Genomic DNA, 19,877 nt, shown 5'->3' on the forward strand with positions numbered 1-19,877 from the left:
CTTTTTATGGAAAAATTGTACAGCTGCTTTCAGGGGCGGATTTAGGATTTTTTGGCTCATCTGGATAACTCATCTGGTGCGACCATAAGTCTCGAACAAGACCTTACTAGATTAGAATTAACCAAAATTAGATTAGAAATTAGACAAAAACATTTACAAAATGTTATACGACAATAATTTAATTGAAATGTCTCTCCGACTCAATAGATCAGAGCCAATATTCCGAACCATAATAGAACTACCCGGAATTGGAAGAAGACATCGAACCAAAGACGACATACGACAAAGTAGAAACTTGCCGTATAGTTATATGATAGTTCGGCAAAAGCCAGAACAAACTTTTATATTTCGAATACTACTTGCAATGAATTTAGATTTCCATTTGCAAACATAAAACCTTGAAGTAAATCTTCAAAATCATTTCAGGCGCTAAACAAATTAATATTATACAATAACGATTGATAAAAAGATCTAAGATCGTTTTCCTAAAACTCTGCAGTATTATACAAAACATGTTTGAAGAATATTTATTGGAAAATAAAAATAAAAATTAGTAGCATGACAATAAATGGTTAGTAATCATAAATCATCCTGTTGTTCCAGCTTCATCACCTAAAACATAACAGCAATCATAAACCCACTAATATCATCAAAACACTAAATCTTTCCTTTACACAAATTTAAAACTTTATTAAAATTTAAAGTCACTTAATTTAAAATCAGATCATCAAGGCTTATCCTTGGATCTTAAATCATTTTCTACTTAATTAAATTTTAAATTTGATCATCAAGGCTTATCCTTGGATCAAACAGAACAACCTTGTTCTCCCCCACCCACTTAATTAGTGTCTAACGACCTCAAACGTCGATTCACTACCCAACCCTTTCTAAAAACCCAAGACTAATAGAAATTTTTAAACAAAACTAATCATTCAAATTAGGATAAACAGTGAAGAACTTCGGTTATTCATCCTTCACTTGACCCCTCCTCTTACCAGACCCAGGATAAATCTTAGACTTAGTAAGTTTAAAATAGTATCTAACGAACTACTCGCGTTCTAATTATACCTGAACCTTGTGGATCGATTTACTATTCTCCAACCCTTGAACACAATCACTACCCCTAAGTAAGATTAAGTAAGTTAACACCTTAGCTTATACTAGTCACGAGAAAGTAAAAATCATTCTTCGGAATCGATATACTTTTCTCTCCAACCCTGAACAATTAGACCCAGGTTAAGCTAACCAAAAAATCGTAAGAACTAACAGTTTAAGTCAATAGAAATCATTTAACAACCTTTTGCATCCGTCATTCTAAACCTTATGTCATTTAAAAACCTAGGAAATAAACAAACAATCATTTTACACAATTGTGAAATAGATAACAAAAAATACGACCTTGTAATCACACCTCATACACAAACAATTGGATACATTCGAACAAAACGACAAACACTAAAGAGAAAAATAATAACTAAACAAAGACAAATAACACGAAAAAGATTTTCAAAAAATCGAAACGCATTTTCAGAATCAGAAACCAACAGTTTAGACGAACTTTACAAATTAAAAGAATCAATAGATAAAAATTACCCACAACACGATCAATTATATTTTTCTGACTCAGAAACAACTTCAAATTCATCACAAAGAGGAAAAAGAAGAATAAAAAAGCAGTATAAACACAAACCAGTACATCTATACAATTGGAATCAACCAATTCGACACATTAATAATTACATATTAACAGTCATCGAACGAAAAAATGAGTTCAACGCACACCCCAGGTGACGAAACTCCAGATGATGATGAAATCTTTCCTTTTATAGTAGATGCAGATACTGATAGAGGACAACACATATTTTGTCAAAATTTACTCGTAAATTTATTTGAACCCGGAATCAGTCCATGTAAAACAGAGTTCCCCGATGTAAAAATCAAAAGACAAATCATAGATCACTATCTAAAAGATATATGCAACATAACACAACAGTATGGAATCTACTCTATAGAATTCACTTCCCCAAACCATAATAATAGAACATATACTATTCAAACAGACGACCTTGATTTAGAATTTTCAAAAGTTTTTTCAGAATATATAAAAAGCATCCAATACCATAACTCACAAAGAGCAAACTCCATTTTCACCAATGAAGTTTTCGCACTAATATATAGTTATATTTCGATATTAGAAAATGAACTCCCATTAACAAATGTCTCACCGACAGAAACATCTAAACATTTAAGAGTACGACATGAAATCACACTACTCTCTAGTTATTTAAACATTATTAAAGAAAATTTCACGAAAGACGACGTTTCACAACATACCAAACACGATTTACAAAAAATTTTAGCATGGTTCATAATAGATTATTTCACACACAATATTGATTTAATTGCACAAGCAAGAAAAAATTTTAGACCCCAAAATTCGAACGATGATACCGCTATCACAGAACAATCAGATTATGTTTGGGACCCCGAATGGTCTCATTCCGCATTTATAAACTTTCCACAATCAATCTCAAGTCAAGCAATAGGTACAATATCTTACATAAGAGATTATGTAAGAGTAATACCATTAACAATTGATGCAACACCATTAAACTATAATACATTTTTACCCGATACACAAAATAATAGTTTAAACTCTACAGTCATACACAATGAAAACCTCAATGGAACTAGGAATCTTACTCAACAAGATATCCAGACACCATCACACTTCATAAATGAAGAAATTGTACACACAACAACTACACAACAAAGTATTTCACCAATACGCCCAAATTTAACAACACCAAGAAATACAAATCCTTCACAAACACAGGTAACCTTACAATCAACCGTTAAACCTTCGGTTGCCCCTAAATATTCACATATGGATTACCAAACATACAAACCTATGACAATACCATCAAAAACACGCAAAACATTCACTAGAGACAACTTTGCAGACCATAATTATAATTATACACATCCATCAAAAACAAATTATCAACCACAAAGAAATTTTAATCAATATACAAAACCTCGAAACTGGGATAACCCAACGGCCCAATATAATTCCACAAATTTTCAACCAAATCCTCCACAGGATCGCAGTGGAAATTACCCATTTTTTCAACAAAATAAAAATAAAAAACAAACATCTTATCAAATGGATTATTTATCCTCAGATGAAGATTTCTTACAACCAGATATATTTACACCAAATACTCAAGAATATCGTAGACAAGGAATACAGAAAACACGTACAAATCATAGAAATTTTTCTCCACAATCAATAGATGCACAATATCAACAACCAATTCAACAACAAAATCCAATTAATACACAATCTTTTCAACCAATTCAACAACAAAATCCAATGACTACACACTCGTATCAACCATCACAAATGCAAAATGAAATACCACTCCCGTATTATCTTCAACAACATGAAATAACAAGAAACCAACTTTCAAATTTTTCTCAAATGCCAAATGCAGCTGAATCATTACAAATGACAATGAATCCATACCTTATGGGTGGATCATCAATAACATCAAACAAACCTTTAATGGTTTTCACAGGAACAGACCCTGAATACTCTGTAGAAGATTACTTAAATGCAGTAACAGCAAATTTGATTTTAAATATAGGACCTGAACCAATTAATACGCCACTACATCAAAACTGGATACATCGACGCACAGCGTTGATACAAACAACCTTAGATGGCGCAGCCCAAAAATGGTTTTCAGTACTACCTCAAGAAATAAAATCAAACTGGAAAAGATTTACACAAGAATTTTCAAAAATGTTTGACTCTGAAAGAAACAAACAACAACAAAGAGTTTTATGTAATGAAATTCGCAGATTACCAAACGAAACCATCAAGCAAATAGCAGTAAGAATCGAAACACTAGTTCGAAAAGCATATTCACTAAATACACACGACTATAAAAACACTAAGATGACAGAAATCTTAATGATGACCTTAACACCACAATTAAGGAAAATAGCAATAAAAAAGAGAGCATCCCATCCTTCTTCAATTCGAGAACCCGATTTAGATTTTAGAAAACTAGTAGACAAACTAGAACAAGCAGAAATCACGATGAAACTAGAAGAAACGGAGAATTTGAAATTACAATACGTTAACAAAATTGAAACGACTCCCACTAATATTAATAATATACAAGAATCAGAAACAGATCTCGTTGAAAAAATCACTGAAATACTCAATATTTACGAAAAGAACCCGAACTTTAAAGGCAAACCATCTTTCAAGAAATGGTGTAATTATTGCCGACGATACGGACATAGTATTTCCGAATGTAGACAAAAACAGCAAGATAGTCAAAATAAACCTCAAAAATACAAAGAACCAAATAAATCATTTTATCAATACATGAAAAAAGATCAAAATCTACCAAACAAAAATGTATACAGCAACAACAGTTCAGGAAAACCACTCCCGAACAATACAAGCTATACAAGAAATCAATCTCCATATAACTCAAGTTATAGAGGAAGATCACCAGAACGAAGAAACACGTATAATTCATCACAAAATCACTACAATAGACCGAATAGTCGAAATAACTACTCCAGATCAAATTCAAATACACAACGATTTGTTTCTAGATCTAATTCCCAATCAAGAAATAACTACTATCCAAACAACCAATCACGAAATTCATCATACAATAGGAATAGAAACTACTCCTATAATAGAAATAGAAGTTATTCAAACAATCGAAATCAGAATTACCCGAACAATCGATCAAGGAATAACTCATATAATAGATCGAACTATAACAGACAAAACAATAATTACCAAAACAGATCGCGAAATAATTCACAAAATCGACACCCAAGTTATAATAATCGTTATAGAAATTATTCCCAATCACCACACCGGAATAATAATCACTACAATAACTCTAATAATCGTCATAGAAGTAGTACACCTAAACATCAAAGACAAATCAATCAAGTACAAGCTAACCCAGAAACAACATCAGACCCCCCAGGTATTGATGACACAGTAACTGATACGTTACAACTTAATCAAATAAACTGTACATCATCAGATTCAGAAAGTGATACTGAAAACACTCTTGCTATCAATATGATAAAAGTCGAAAATGACTATGAATCTGTCATATATGAACAACCCTTTCCATCACACATATATGAAAATCAATCAGAATTTCTTCAAAATCATTACACTACACCCATAAATTCCACACCAACGACGCAAGAAACAAACGAGATTAACACTACAGATCAAACCAATAAAAATACCAAAACAAAATGCTTGAATACAAACCACATTTATCAAAATATACAAAAAGAACAACCCAAAGAAAAAATTTGGACAATACCATTTCTATTAGAAAGCCCAAGAAATAAAGAATTTCAACCACCAGACCTTGAAATAGATTTTTTAATTGATTCAGGAGCAGAATCAAACATAATAAACATTCCCACATGGAATGAAATAAAAACTTTACACCCAAAGCTAACACCTCTTGAAACCTCCAGTAAGTTAGCGACAGCACAAGGATCAACATTGATAAACTACGGAAAAATCCAATTATTTCTCCTCCCTACCAGAACAATGGAGCAAAGCAAACTTCTAAACAAGCCATTTAAACAAATATTCCATATTACTGATATTAAATATAACATCATTGGTATACCATTTATTTCAAAGTATATACCAACAATTAACATACTAAATAGTAAAATATTAATCAAAGATAAATATACAAAAACAAAAGAAACATCATTAACATTTTTTCAAAGATTAAATAAACAACCACCATTCTTTTCAAAATTTTATCCGATATTTAATCAACAAAGAAAACACCTGAAACCACTATCAGGAAACATCTATAATTTTTCAATAAAACAAGTTCATCAATATGATAAAGAACAAAACAAACAAAATTTTTATATGTCAGATTTTGAATTCAAACCTATTCATAAATTTTTCAAAATTACAATCTCTTCAATAAAATATTTGAAAAATTCGAATTCAGATATTATTTCCTTACATGTTTATAACAACACACCTTACCAAGTAACATTACCTTTAGGACTTTTAGGATATTGTGAAACTAACGCTACAATATCACCAATACACGAAAAAGCCTATCGCGTAAATAATATACTCCAATTACTAGATATTTGCCAATCTACAATTCTTAATGAAGAATTATCTATAAATAATATAATAAGTAACGAAAACAGAAATACGGATTATTTCACAAAAACTCCATATTTCAAACCTACATTCAACATCAGTAACTACACAGAGGACCAACAGAAATTTTTAACAATGTTTAATTTCCAACATTCACAAATAACACAAGACGAATTCGAAAAATTAGCCAAACAGCTAATTAAATATTCATCAGTCTATGCAACATCAAAATTCGATGTTGGAAAAATCAGTTCATCACTACATCTCCCATTAAAACCAGACGCAGTTTTCAAAAAACAAAGAGCAAGTAAAGTACCAATTCACTTACATGATAAAGTAAACAGATTACTCGATATTTTAGAACAGTACAATATTATATCACCAGTTAATAAAGAAGAACAACCAAAAGGCAACACATTCATCAACCCCGTTATCATTCTAGCTAAAGGAGAATCATTAAAAATCGTTCTCGATGCTAGATACCTCAATTCACTCATAGATGAATCAAAATGTAATTGGCCCATTGAACCAATACAAGTTATTTTAACAAAAATAAACGGCAAATACTTCACAACCGCCGACATGAATAGTGCATACAATCAAATGCCACTAGATGAACAATCACGACGTTTAACACAATTTGTTATCGGAAACCAACAATATGAATTCAACCGCTTATTCTATGGAATATCCATAGGACCAGCAGCATTTTCAGCCTTTATGAGCAAAATTTTTAGACCACTAATACTCAAGAAAAACGCAATCACCTATTTAGACGATGTTTTTATGCAATCACAATCAAAAGACGAAATGTTCAAAGTTTTAGAAACATATCACCAAATACTTCAGAATGAAAATCTGAAGGCCGCCCCCGATAAATCACATTTCTTTTTGACAAGAGTTAAATTCTTAGGACATAACATAGAAAGAAAAACAATCACTCCACTGAAATCACGCATTGACGCTATTCAAAAACTTCAACCACCAACAAATAAAAAGAAAATCCAAGAGTTCCTTGGAATGTTAAACTTTTTAAGTAAATATGTTTATAAAATGCAATTATATCTACGACCATTTTACAACATCCTTAGACAACAAAATAATTTTGAATGGAATACAGAACATCAAACACGATTCGAAGAAATAAAGAAACTTTTAACTGAACAAATTTCAAACACAATTCCAGACCCTGATCAACCATTTTATGCAATGTGCGATGCTTCGAACTTTGGCATCGGCGCAGCATTATTACAATCACATAATGGTACAAATAAAATGAACCTAATATCAGCAAATTCTCGATTATTCACTCAAGCAGAGCTACGACTCTCAACTCTAATGAGAGAATGTACAGCCATAATATATACACTTACAGAATATGAATTTTTGATACTTGGATCAAAACATCCCACAGTTTTATTCACAGACCACAAACCAATCATCTTTCTTTTTACACAGAAATCTAACCCAAACCACCGAGTTTACAGATTTCAACTAATTCTAATGAAGTTTCCAAACTTACATATAGTTTGGACTGCAGGAAAAAATCTTGCATTACCAGACACCTTAAGTCGAAATACACCACCTGAATTACTTACACGAAAAACAACGGTTGAAATACCCAAAAACATAAAATTCTACCTTGCAGAAAACGAAACATCACCCCGATTAGAATGCAAATATGCAGTTAAAACTGATATTGAACAATCACAAATAAATAATTTACAACATTTCCCACTTTATTTAGATTGTCAAAATAATCATTATGAAGTTGACCTACTTGGAACATCAACTTTTAAACCAATTCCATATTCTCAATGGATAAAAAATAACACCCAACAAAAACGAACAAAACAACACCTACCTAAAAAAGACCATTTTCCACTAATTGAAAAAGAAGATTTAACTGATAAAATAAATTTATCAGGACCACAAACAAATGATTCAAAATACACAATAAATCAAGTTTTTGACCTTCACGACCCACTTGATACAATACCCTTATCTAAATTCGAAGTTGAAAACATTTTTCTCCCCCCAACAGATACGATTACAATTTCAACACTGAAACAATATCAAAACCTTGACCCGATAATTCGACAACTAAAATCATGGCACAAATATAAAACTAAACCTATCAAAGCAGATTCAACCATTCTAGGAAACAAAACACTCCTCCGATACTTTCGCAAATTTAACAACACAACAATCAATGAAACTACAGACCTTTTAGAATACAATTTAAACGAATCCACAGTTCCCTGTCTCCCTATAAGTATGATTCTTATAGCTTTTAATATTTCACATACACAAAATATTAAAGGACACTCTGGATCAGAAAAAACATATTCAAATTTTATACAAAATTTTTACTTCCCAAATGCACCAATTTGGATAAAAGTACTATGCAATGATTGTATAGTATGTCAGCTAAATAAACCTTACCCAAATCAAAAACAAGTAGCACAAAAACAAGATTTTAAAGGACAAAGTTTATACTTTAATCACCGTATCTCATTTGATACTAAAGGACCAATTTCACCCTCACCAGAAGGAAACTCCTACATTATGGTAATTGTTGACGCATTTACACATTATGTAGCACTTAATCCAGTACCACATTGTAACGCTTATTACGCATACACAACACTCTATGAACACTGGATAGCAAAATTTGGACTACCAGAAATTTTAGTTACAGACAATGGTACAGAATTCATAAATAATGAAATAATAACACTATGTCATTTATACAACATTAAACACAAACCACGTACATCTCATGCACCTTGGACAAACGGCTTAGTCGAAGGTATGAACCGTTCATTACAAGAATATCTTAGATGTATCATCAACGGAAATGATACAAAATATACCGAATGGTCAGCAGATGTAAAATTATTTCCCTTAGCATATAATTCACAAATTACGACAACTTTAGGAATGTCACCATACGAAATGGTTTTTAACCAAAAGCCACGCAAACCAATAATGTTTACAGCAAATTCCCATAAAAACGCACAAGGTTATTGTCAACCAAATAAAGACTCAATTTGTTATAACCTCCCATTACATACGCACGATGAAGATCATTTTCATCACCCACAAATTCTTAAATTAGCCTCCGGTACACACACCGAATGGATTTTAAATAGAGATAAAAAACACAATGAAATTTATCAAAAAATAACAAAAAAGTTATTACAAAGACAAAATATTAATGAACAAATCAATTCACGTTTTACACCAGCTTCCGATTTAAAAATTGGAACATTTGTTTTAATACCTAATTTTAATACTCACAAAGGAATTTCTAAAAAATTACAACCCCTCCGAAAAGGACCCTATCAAATAATTGCAAAACCCACAGATGTCACATATAAAATTATCGACTCAAACAAAAAAGAAATCGTTCAACATCGAAACAACCTATTACCTTATTACCCAAAAGAATACGCACTCCGCGAATTAACTCAATTATAATCTTTCACAGGATTAAAAATCATTCAAAATGAACCACATCTAAAAAACACAGAACAAAATGATAACCCCACCGAAACTCAAAACACAAAACCAACCGCCACCAAAAACAATACACAAAATCATAAAGAATCTCCAAAACAAAGAAAAAATAGAAAAATGACAGAACAAATAATACCCCAAGAAGAAATAGACAAATCCGAACATAGAAAGACAACAAGACTCCGAAATCAACCACGTAAAAACTACAAAATGTTCATCCCCCAATCTAAAATATTAAAGAAAGTAGAATTTAAAAAGTAATTTTAACATTCTATACTTCACAATCTTGAAACCTCCGTAACATTTTTCATTTCCATTTTTCAAAATAACATGCTCACAAAGTACGCAATAATTCTAGTTCAAAATAGACCAATAGGATTCATCCAATCCGCCACTTTCTCTAACTCAAACTAAGATCAATTAGACGAATAATCTAGAACTCCAGGCACATCTTTAACTATAACTTTACAACCTCCAGGTCAAAAATAAGCAAACCACTCCAACTTGACAGCTAAAATAAATATCACCATAATACCGTACCCCTCCCTTATCTAATAACCCAAAGATCAACAATATTTCCCCAACTCAGACCACGAATACCCCCAAAACAAATTTGATAACTTAGCCTAAAGTCACAAAATGAAGATTTTAATTAGCCTAAAGTATAAAAATCTCACCATACCCCGGATCATTTGACAAACAAAAATAAAGAAAAAGACGACCTCCCAGTCACCATGAAAATTGCCCCCAACAATTTTTTACGAAACTCAACCCACTTGTCAAAAAACTAATAAATAATTCGACCACACTAGAAAATCGCCTCAAACAGCAAAAAATCATTCGACCAAGAGATCATTTCTTAAATGCTTTTCTCTCAAACAGTCGCTCAAATATTTATCAATTTTAAACATTTTTTTTCAATACTTCAAGCCTTTATAATATTTCTTTTTGATATCATTGAATCTTTTCTAATAATCATAATAATTTTTTGTAACATTTTTTTAATTTTCTACACAATAATTGAACTATTCCTCCAACTTTCCAAAACCCTTGAATATATCCACAGGTACGATTTTAACAACTTGTCTAAATGATACGAACAATTTTCAGTAGAACTGATATTTTTTTATTGTTTGTAATTTTCATAACATTTCTATTATCCCTCATTTTGACAATATGTAAATGTATAAAGAAAGCAATCATCACATTTGCCCTAGCAACAATTTTTCTAATTCTTTTTTTAGAAGAATATTATAATAAACATAAACCTTCCCACTAAAGTAACAATTTAAAAATCCATCAAAAATTGCTACCCAACAGTCACAGAATCAGTCTTCACCGACATCATCCCAAGATAATCCAACACCACCTTCAACTACCCAAAACCCTCAAACATCTACACGAATTTCTTTTCAAGACAATCCATACACTTTTGAAGAACGGCACGCTCGTTTATCTGAACCACTAGAACCAGTTCAACGACAAGCATCCCTAAGTGAACCAACATATAATCTTTACCCAACACTACCACAAGAACTAAGTAGAATACGAAACCTTAGTCAAAACCAAAACACAGCAGAAATAAATAGACAAATTATACATCCTCGACGAAATAGAAATTTTCAAACTCCCCGAGTTCATTTTGATATACCTCAATCCCCAACACAAACCACTCCAGAAAACACCACTGGTATCACACCAGAAACTCCTACACTTTTTTCACAACGAAGCACTTCCAGTCTACCTTCAGACTACTTAGGTTCAACACCAACATCTGAACAGATACGTGAAAATCCCTTTAACCCCCCAAACCTAACATCACGACTACCATATTGGACTACAAATTCATTCACACAAGGTGAACCAAATTTAGTCAATGACCCCATAGATATTTCTACGGATACAACAACATCCTCATCACTACCAGAAACATTATCACTACCATCAACACCATCAATAAGTCAATTTTCACCACTACCCTTTAACTTAAATTTTCCAAATAATCTCGACGCCAGATATCGAGAACAATCATCTATAAATATTCCTTTAAGATTAGATTGGAATACATTCACAGCACCTCCACCATTATTTGGACAACATCAAGAAAGTAACCGCCTTCATAACTGGGCACTTAATAGATTACAATATCGCCAAGATATTCATAACGATATCCGTGATCACAATATTCAAATACTCCAACAAAACAGTTTACAATTAAAATTTGAAATCACAGTTAAGTTAAATAACATTACCCAACATCCATACCCATTAAATCCACCTAACATAACAGCTCAATCACTACCACCACCGTTTATTACTACTGAAGTAATATACAAATACGACAGATACACCAAAAACACAATTGGTTACATTACATTTTATAATCCATACTCAGGATTATCATACACATGTATATTCTAAAATAATTAATTTTTCTCCAAACCCTTTTTCTAATAACCTCAAATCAAAACATAAACCCTTCCCCTCGTACAGGACCACAAGATTTATTAGTAACACATTACGATTGCGAAGAAAATGAACAAAAAACACTACATAAATATGCAATCAATCAGGTATCACAATGTGAAACAGAACCACAAGCTATAGAAACCACAGATATAATAGCAACACTCTATTCAAAAGCCCGAGCTACAACAGTTACAGGTTATAAATTCACAGCAACATTTTCCGAAAAGAAAGTACATTGTTCACAAGTCTCGAACGGAAACAAAAACCGACTTGACCATGAATCATTCTACCAAAGTAATATAGAACGTCTTTTACATCTCAATCCCGACGATTGTAAAAATGAATTACTTAGACTAAACATCACACAAAATAAAAACTCCCAAAGAAAATTAGTTAATTTTCAAGTTTTTTCAGACTCTGTACATCAATCACAACTTGAAAGACACCAAGGACATATAAAACTAGACGAAAAATACCCGTATAAGGGCGCACACGGACGATTAACCTATGACCTACACGATAAACATTGGATACCACACATTGGTATAAATAATCCATCAAACTGCAAAGCAGACACGAAAAATAAAGGATACCAAGAAATAATGTTTTTCGATTGGAAAATACAACTCGAAAAAATACAACTCACACGAGATTTATCTGATAATACAATGATCTATCAAGGAATCCGACTACCTTGTAAAAATGATCAAGGATATTGCGACCCTACAACAAGAACACAAGCAACAATTGTTTGGTTCCCCGAAGACACATGTACAACATTTCAAGTAGCAAAAATACACGCTCGTATGATAAAATTTCACGAAAAATATTTCATACAATCAATTCCATATGAACAAGTCCATCCATCACGCAAACTAAGTTCCGATTTTAGAAACATAGACAATATAGAAAATAAATTGACACGTTTTCAAATATATCAAGAAACAGAACTTGCATGTAAATACAGGAATCCACTTCACAGAACACAATACTCTGAAATATTAGTTGAATATGAAAAAGGATTCGACATGACCACTGGTAAAGTAAAAATCGACCCATACGCCACAGGTCATCCTCTAAACGAAGGAACATCCTATATACCAGTTAATTTTCAAAAAAGCAACGGACAACCTGGTGGACATCTAAAACCTTCTGACACCAGAAGCACACGCTTACAAGAATTATCACTAATGAATACTACATATTTTGGTAATATCCACTATGATATTCATTTGGATATGAAACTAGACTATACAATTAGCCGCATTTTTCAAGAAATGTCACTCTCCGAATTAGAAACACTACATCAACTATGCGAATTAGAACGAACACAAATACTACAATCACTTGCACTAGCAGTATTAAAAATACCCTACGCAGGATACTTATTATCAGGAAATAGATCAAATTTTTTAGACTACGAAGGAAACATTTTATGGTTTTATACTTGTACTAAAAAAGTATCACCACTATACGTTTTTGAAGATAAACGATGTTATAAAAGAATCCCTATCTTTTATAAGAATAAAGTACATTTCGTGGATACACTTTCACGAAGAACCTATTTCTGGGATACCGCAGTCCCATGTGGATCAGAAAATAGCCACAATGTAGTACAACTAAACCCTGATGAAAACAAATATTATCTTCTCACTCCATATCCCACATTAATGCAATCACTCAAAAAATTTTCACCAGAAAGCATTCGCGCTATTGCTCGAAACCCAAATATAGACTTACAATCAATAGGAATCTATTCAAAATCAGATATTCAACATCACATTAGAACACAACAATTCCAAGAATTATTAACACAAATGGACACTATACAAAGACAATCAATAGACCAAAATTTACGCAAACTTGCAGAAACTGCAGGATTTGCCGATATCTACACGCAAGACTATAGCGGATATTTTAAAGACATTAAAGATTATATATATCTAAACGGCGAAAAATACCGTCCCCAAGATATATCACCAATTAACATTTTTAGCTTTGTTACACTCAAAAATGAGATCCTAGATTTTCTAGGATGGCCCTACTACATCTTAGAAAAATTGACTATTTTATACGCAATGTTTAACTTTATTGGATTTCTTTTCTCACTCTTAAAAGGAATCTACAATACATGTGCTATACACACACAAGTAAACAGACAAGCAAGCGTAGCACGCATACTTTTTGCAGGATTTTTTGGAATTTTTTCTACATCTATAAACAAAATTCTTTTAGACGCACAAATAAAAGAATATAACACAAAAATAACAACACGACAAAATACATACGACGAAGAACATAACAATGTCGACCCACAGCCAACGGCACCACAATTACCACCCCTACCAAATAACCATCCACTATCCCTAGTCCCACGAAATTTTAGAAATTTAGCAATCACACATAATCCAAACTTTAGACTCACCACATCACAAAGTCCCGTCCAACATATAATGACACATCAATCACAAGATGATAATACTTACGAACAAATTATTGAACAACCACATACCACCGCTTTTCAATCTCAAAATAATAATTTTTTTAGCCGACGATGAGCCGCCAACTTGGATCACTCCATCGATCAAATTCCCATCCAACCAACCTTACCTCTTCAATCCCAATAATACCACTTTTTGCTTTTCCGCCACCCGATTTTCCATCTAGCAATGTAACATCAGGCATGAATTCCGACACTAACTCACAAATTTCAGTTTTATACTCCATTTCACAGCTAAATAACCCGAATATTGAAACCCCCGACGAATTTGCCGACTCAGAACCATCTCCATCCAATAATTTTCATAACCCTTCTAATTTTTCTCAACCTCCTTTTCAACCCATATTGTCCAATAACCCTGACCCAATCACTCCGACACCCTCTTATGCTTCCCAAGTTACCCCAACCTACTCCTCATACCATTCTGACCAATCATCTCCAGACACCCCCCGAATCTCCCCAGAGCTAGACAATTTTATTACCCTCCAACAACAACCCTACCACCTTAACACCCCGACCATAAACCAAATCTCCTCCACTACAACTTCATCCAATCCCCCTACACCCTCTTCAAATTATACTGAATCATTAGCACCATCATCCACATCAACTGAATCCTCACTCAACACTAATAGAGCTTACCGCACTTTTAAAAGAAAGTTCCCCAACCATCCTTTCCCAGCAAAACCAGGAACAGCCCGTGAATATATCAACCACCCCCAGCATACTAACACTAGAGAATTTTTAGCTATCACTTTACCCTCATTTCCACAATACACCTTAAACACCCCTCATGACGCTAACGAAACACGCAACTTTGTAGACGAATACGTTTTAATGCCCACTCTCTCTTGGACCTCATACTATCATTTCACTAACCCTCTTTGCTTACCTTTAACCAACACATCCATCGATATAGACCGAAACAAAGACATGCTATATCGACTAACTACACCACTCACCGCTAGACAATTTACTTACGTAGGATATAAAAAATCACTAAAAATACACACTGCACCTAGAGCTAATGAATATACACTAGAATACTACGATCACAACATCATCAGAGCTAACCAAGATCAATTCTTAGACGATGATCGCTTCGCTAACCCACAAATCACCGAGAAATTTTTCATCAAGACACCATATGTATTTACACTAAACATCTTCGACCGAAAGTTTGATCACATTATTTCAGAAGCACTAACAAGCACACAAGCGTACGAAAGTTTTAAAGAACGCTTCCAAATCTTTTCACTAACCTTTCATTTCCTTGCACCACACGAAAGAGATTTACACTGCTCACACGATATTATGTTGCGAACTAAACAAACACATACATACAGTTACTATCGTTTCATCCAAAATCACTTTGACCTCCACACACCCTCTAGACAACCACACCATCGCTTTCAATTCATCAATTCAAAATACACTTCACCGTATTTCCTAAATTTCACATATTGTATTAAAGATACTAACCTTCATGGTATTCTTCGTAACTATGACCCCATAACCCAAATGTACATTTTCTGCCCCATCACCAAGACCTTCAACGCCGAAGAATCCCGACCCTTCCTTATCCCGCACGAGTTTGTACAGCCTATAGAAATCCCCATTTTAGAATTCATCCACAACACTAAATTTAACCACAAATTATATAACTTAATCCAAAACACACCTTATGAGTTTGCAGTAGGCACTGAAGAACTAACCACTATTAAGGCACTTCAATTGCTTTGGCCACTGCTTCAAACTAAAAATATCATCCGCATCTTAGCTAAACTACTAACAACTTCAGAACTAATTCACGATATCTTCCCCCACGGTTTTTTCCCCGACGACTAACAGGTAAGTATGAATTAAGTAAATATTACTAATTAATTACAATATTAAAAACTCACCATTCTTTATTCATGTTTTCTTTAGATTTTTAGCCTTCATCTTCGATCATCTGAAAAATTCACAAAAGAAAAATAAAAAATAGCAAACTTCTTCAAAACTGTTTAAGACCCTTTTAACTTTTGCACCAACAATTAAATAAATATAATACCAATGCAGTAAATTAATTTATAAAATTTTCCCCCAAAGCAATAAATCTACATATGATGAAAATTTGTATCTTAAAATTCCCCCATTACTAGCAGTAAATTTCCAAATTCTATGCAGTAAATTAATAAAATGCAATTGCAGTACTAACCTTTTGATATTTTCATTCATTCGCACAGAAATTCTATCCACACTCACACAGCTCGCCCACGAAGAATTGTTTAAAATAATGAATTTCAGTTTCAAGTTTTCACACTCAACAACTCTAACATACAATAACATGTTTCAAACTTTCCTTTAACCCGGTTGGAAAGGAATCATATACTAAACAAAACTAACCAACGCAGCTTACTAAATACCACAAATCATAAAATAACAGCATGACTTAGAAAAGGAAACCAACGGTACCCAAACCGGATTAACCCAGTTTAAAACTGGATAATTTATTCTTTTGAAGACTATTACAAAGTCTTAGAAAGAAATAATAAAACACAAAAAAGTCGAAAGACAAACCCATACCACAAACAATTTGCTTTTTGGAAAAAGTACATAACCAACAAGACATAAGTAAAACCACAACAAACCCAACATAAAACGTTGTCACATAACAGGACCCCTCACAAACACCGCATGAAATCATACTCCCACTCCTGGCCTAACCCACCAGGAAAGGACGTCCTGAGCATGCTCTATAGCCGGCCTAACCCACCGCGCTACATCCACGCTTTGTGACCACACCTTTATTTTTAATAAGAGCTACTCAAGGGTGAGTAACTCTTCAAAATAACCGAACTAAAACAAAAAGCTTTTGTGAAAACAACTAACTAAAATCATTATTAAAAAATATTAAACTAATAAAAGTTTTATAAAATGTAAAATCACATGATGCAATATATAGATCAGAATACAACACCAAGGACGAACATCAAAAGACAAGACGACCTCACTACACTCGAGAGAGAATGACCAACTACAATCGATATGCCGCTCACAATCACAACTCAAAGGATTTAGAGTACGACTTGACTTCGCAGAAAAGGACTTCATTGAACTAGACCAATGACCACCTCGATGTTCAAGTATACGTACAGATCCGAGTAACCAGGCATCCCCTCCACGCACAATCTCCACGCCATTCCCGAGCTAGATCAAACACAAAAGAAGTTCTCTCCGAAGAACAGAAAAACCTGACATAGCCAACCATTCTGAAACCAGAATTGATGCTGTTGCAGAGACTCAGTCGTTGTCACAAGAAGAACACAACGTCTTGTGTCCTCAATTCCAGATCCCTGGAACTTCCTTAACAAAAAGGAAACAAAAGAAAAATGATGTTCGCCAAATACCAACGTCCATCATCCATCCTTGAACTACAGAAGAACTGTTCTAAAAAACTCTGTAAAACCCGGATGGGTGGAACCTGATCTAAACTATATTTTATGATTGGATAAATTAAATGTTTTACCAATGTAAAGTATTTAATATTAACCAATCATGATCCATCTAACTAACAACCCACTTATTTGTAAGTGCTGAAGTTACTTGTAATTTCAGCACCAGAGAGATTTGAATTTAACTTAGAAATTAGTTGGACTCTCCCGAGCACTTCAGCAGCCGCAATAAACCAGTATACCCTAGATCTATTGAGCCTAGCAGAGACTAGTTAAACAACCTGAGACTAGATAGTATAAGAGTAAGATTAGGATCGGTATTAGACTAAGAAGTTGCACGAATCTATCCGGCCGAAAATAAGATAGCGTGACGAGCAGACGGTGTACCCTATCCGAAATTACTCTATGAGTTATACACCCCAGTCATAACTCAGGGGCTTTAAAAAAGTTCAAAATTTTCTCGGTCTTTTTTCTAGTAGACCAAACTTATTTCCCGAGTTTTCCCAGAACAGTATAAAGACCCTAGTCTGACCAACTATTTTGGGCACTTTTTGGAAAATGTTGAACAAAAAAATTGCCTTTTTTGGCGCGCTTCCCTTCAAAATTAGTATATAGATACGCCAAAGGCGCGCTTACCGAAAAAAATTAGGGCAGTTTGGCCGAAAATGGATATCATAAGAAAATACTAATTGATTGGTGAGGGGGTCGACTCCCTGAAAGGGGAATGGCGTCCAATCTATCCCCGACCCTAAATCCATCCCGGCAACTGATGCCTTTCCCAGGCTGAAGTCCCATAGCAAATTAGCAAAGGAAATTTGTTTAAAAAAACAGTAATCGCCATTAATGAGTTAGCGCTATTTGTTTACCCAAATAGCAAATTTCAGTAATGAATTAGCGATGATTCAGGGCTGGAAAATCCAAAAATTTTACCGATGAATTATCGACAAATCAGCGAAAACTTTTAGCGGTGAATTAGTGATGAATTAGCGAGTTAGAATATTTGAAATTCCCCTATCCCTTCTCCGCTTACCGCGGCCATTTTTAACACCTTTCCCCCTCCGCCCGCTTACCTCCCCCAAAAGAAAATGGGCGGGGTAGAGGTCAACCATTTTTACACCCCCCTTTTTTCTCCCTCCCTCGCGCCGTCTTCAGCTTGCAGCAAAGCTTCCGATAAAATAATCCAGAAAAAATTATCATTCATTTTGTTTCTTTGATTTATTCAAACTAAATCAGCGTGCCAAAAATGGTTCAAGACAAGTGAAACAACTGGAAAAATAACTAAACCGTAATATGATACAAAATGAGGATGATAACTTGAATTAATGCTTAAACTTGAGCACATCTAATTCAAAGTATGTCTCCAAGCCAAAACTACCGAATTCTCTTGATATGTTTAATTATATTGGATTGCTTTTTGTTGATTAATATCATATCGTACTATAAACTTACATGACACAATTGAGTTACGTATTAAGTACTGTACTCATAGAGTAATTTCAGAGTACACCGTCTGCTCGCCACGCTATCTTATTTTCGGCCGGATAGATTCGTGCAACTTCTTTGTCTAATACCAATCTTAATCCGTCTCTTATATCTCCTAGTCTCAAAAGATCTAATGTACACCGGTTTGCGCGATTTAGTTCCAGAATGAGAACAACTGTATTCTAAGTTTAATTCAAATTGTTCTGGTGTTGAAACTACAAGTAGTTTCAACACTTACAAATAAATAGGTTGTTAGTTTGAT

The 19,877-nt window shown here is 33.5% G+C and overlaps 1 protein-coding gene across 2 annotated transcripts in view; it reads left to right on the top strand.

The window, feature by feature from the left end:
- The window catches only part of LOC134857011 (uncharacterized), a 64,943-nt gene that overhangs the window by 11,915 nt on the left and 33,151 nt on the right, over positions 1-19,877 (top strand). The gene's annotated exons all lie outside the window — the stretch shown is intronic.

This window comes from Symsagittifera roscoffensis, chromosome 1 (assembly GCF_963678635.1).
Source record: "Symsagittifera roscoffensis chromosome 1, txSymRosc1.1, whole genome shotgun sequence".
NCBI lineage: Eukaryota > Metazoa > Xenacoelomorpha > Acoela > Convolutidae > Symsagittifera > Symsagittifera roscoffensis.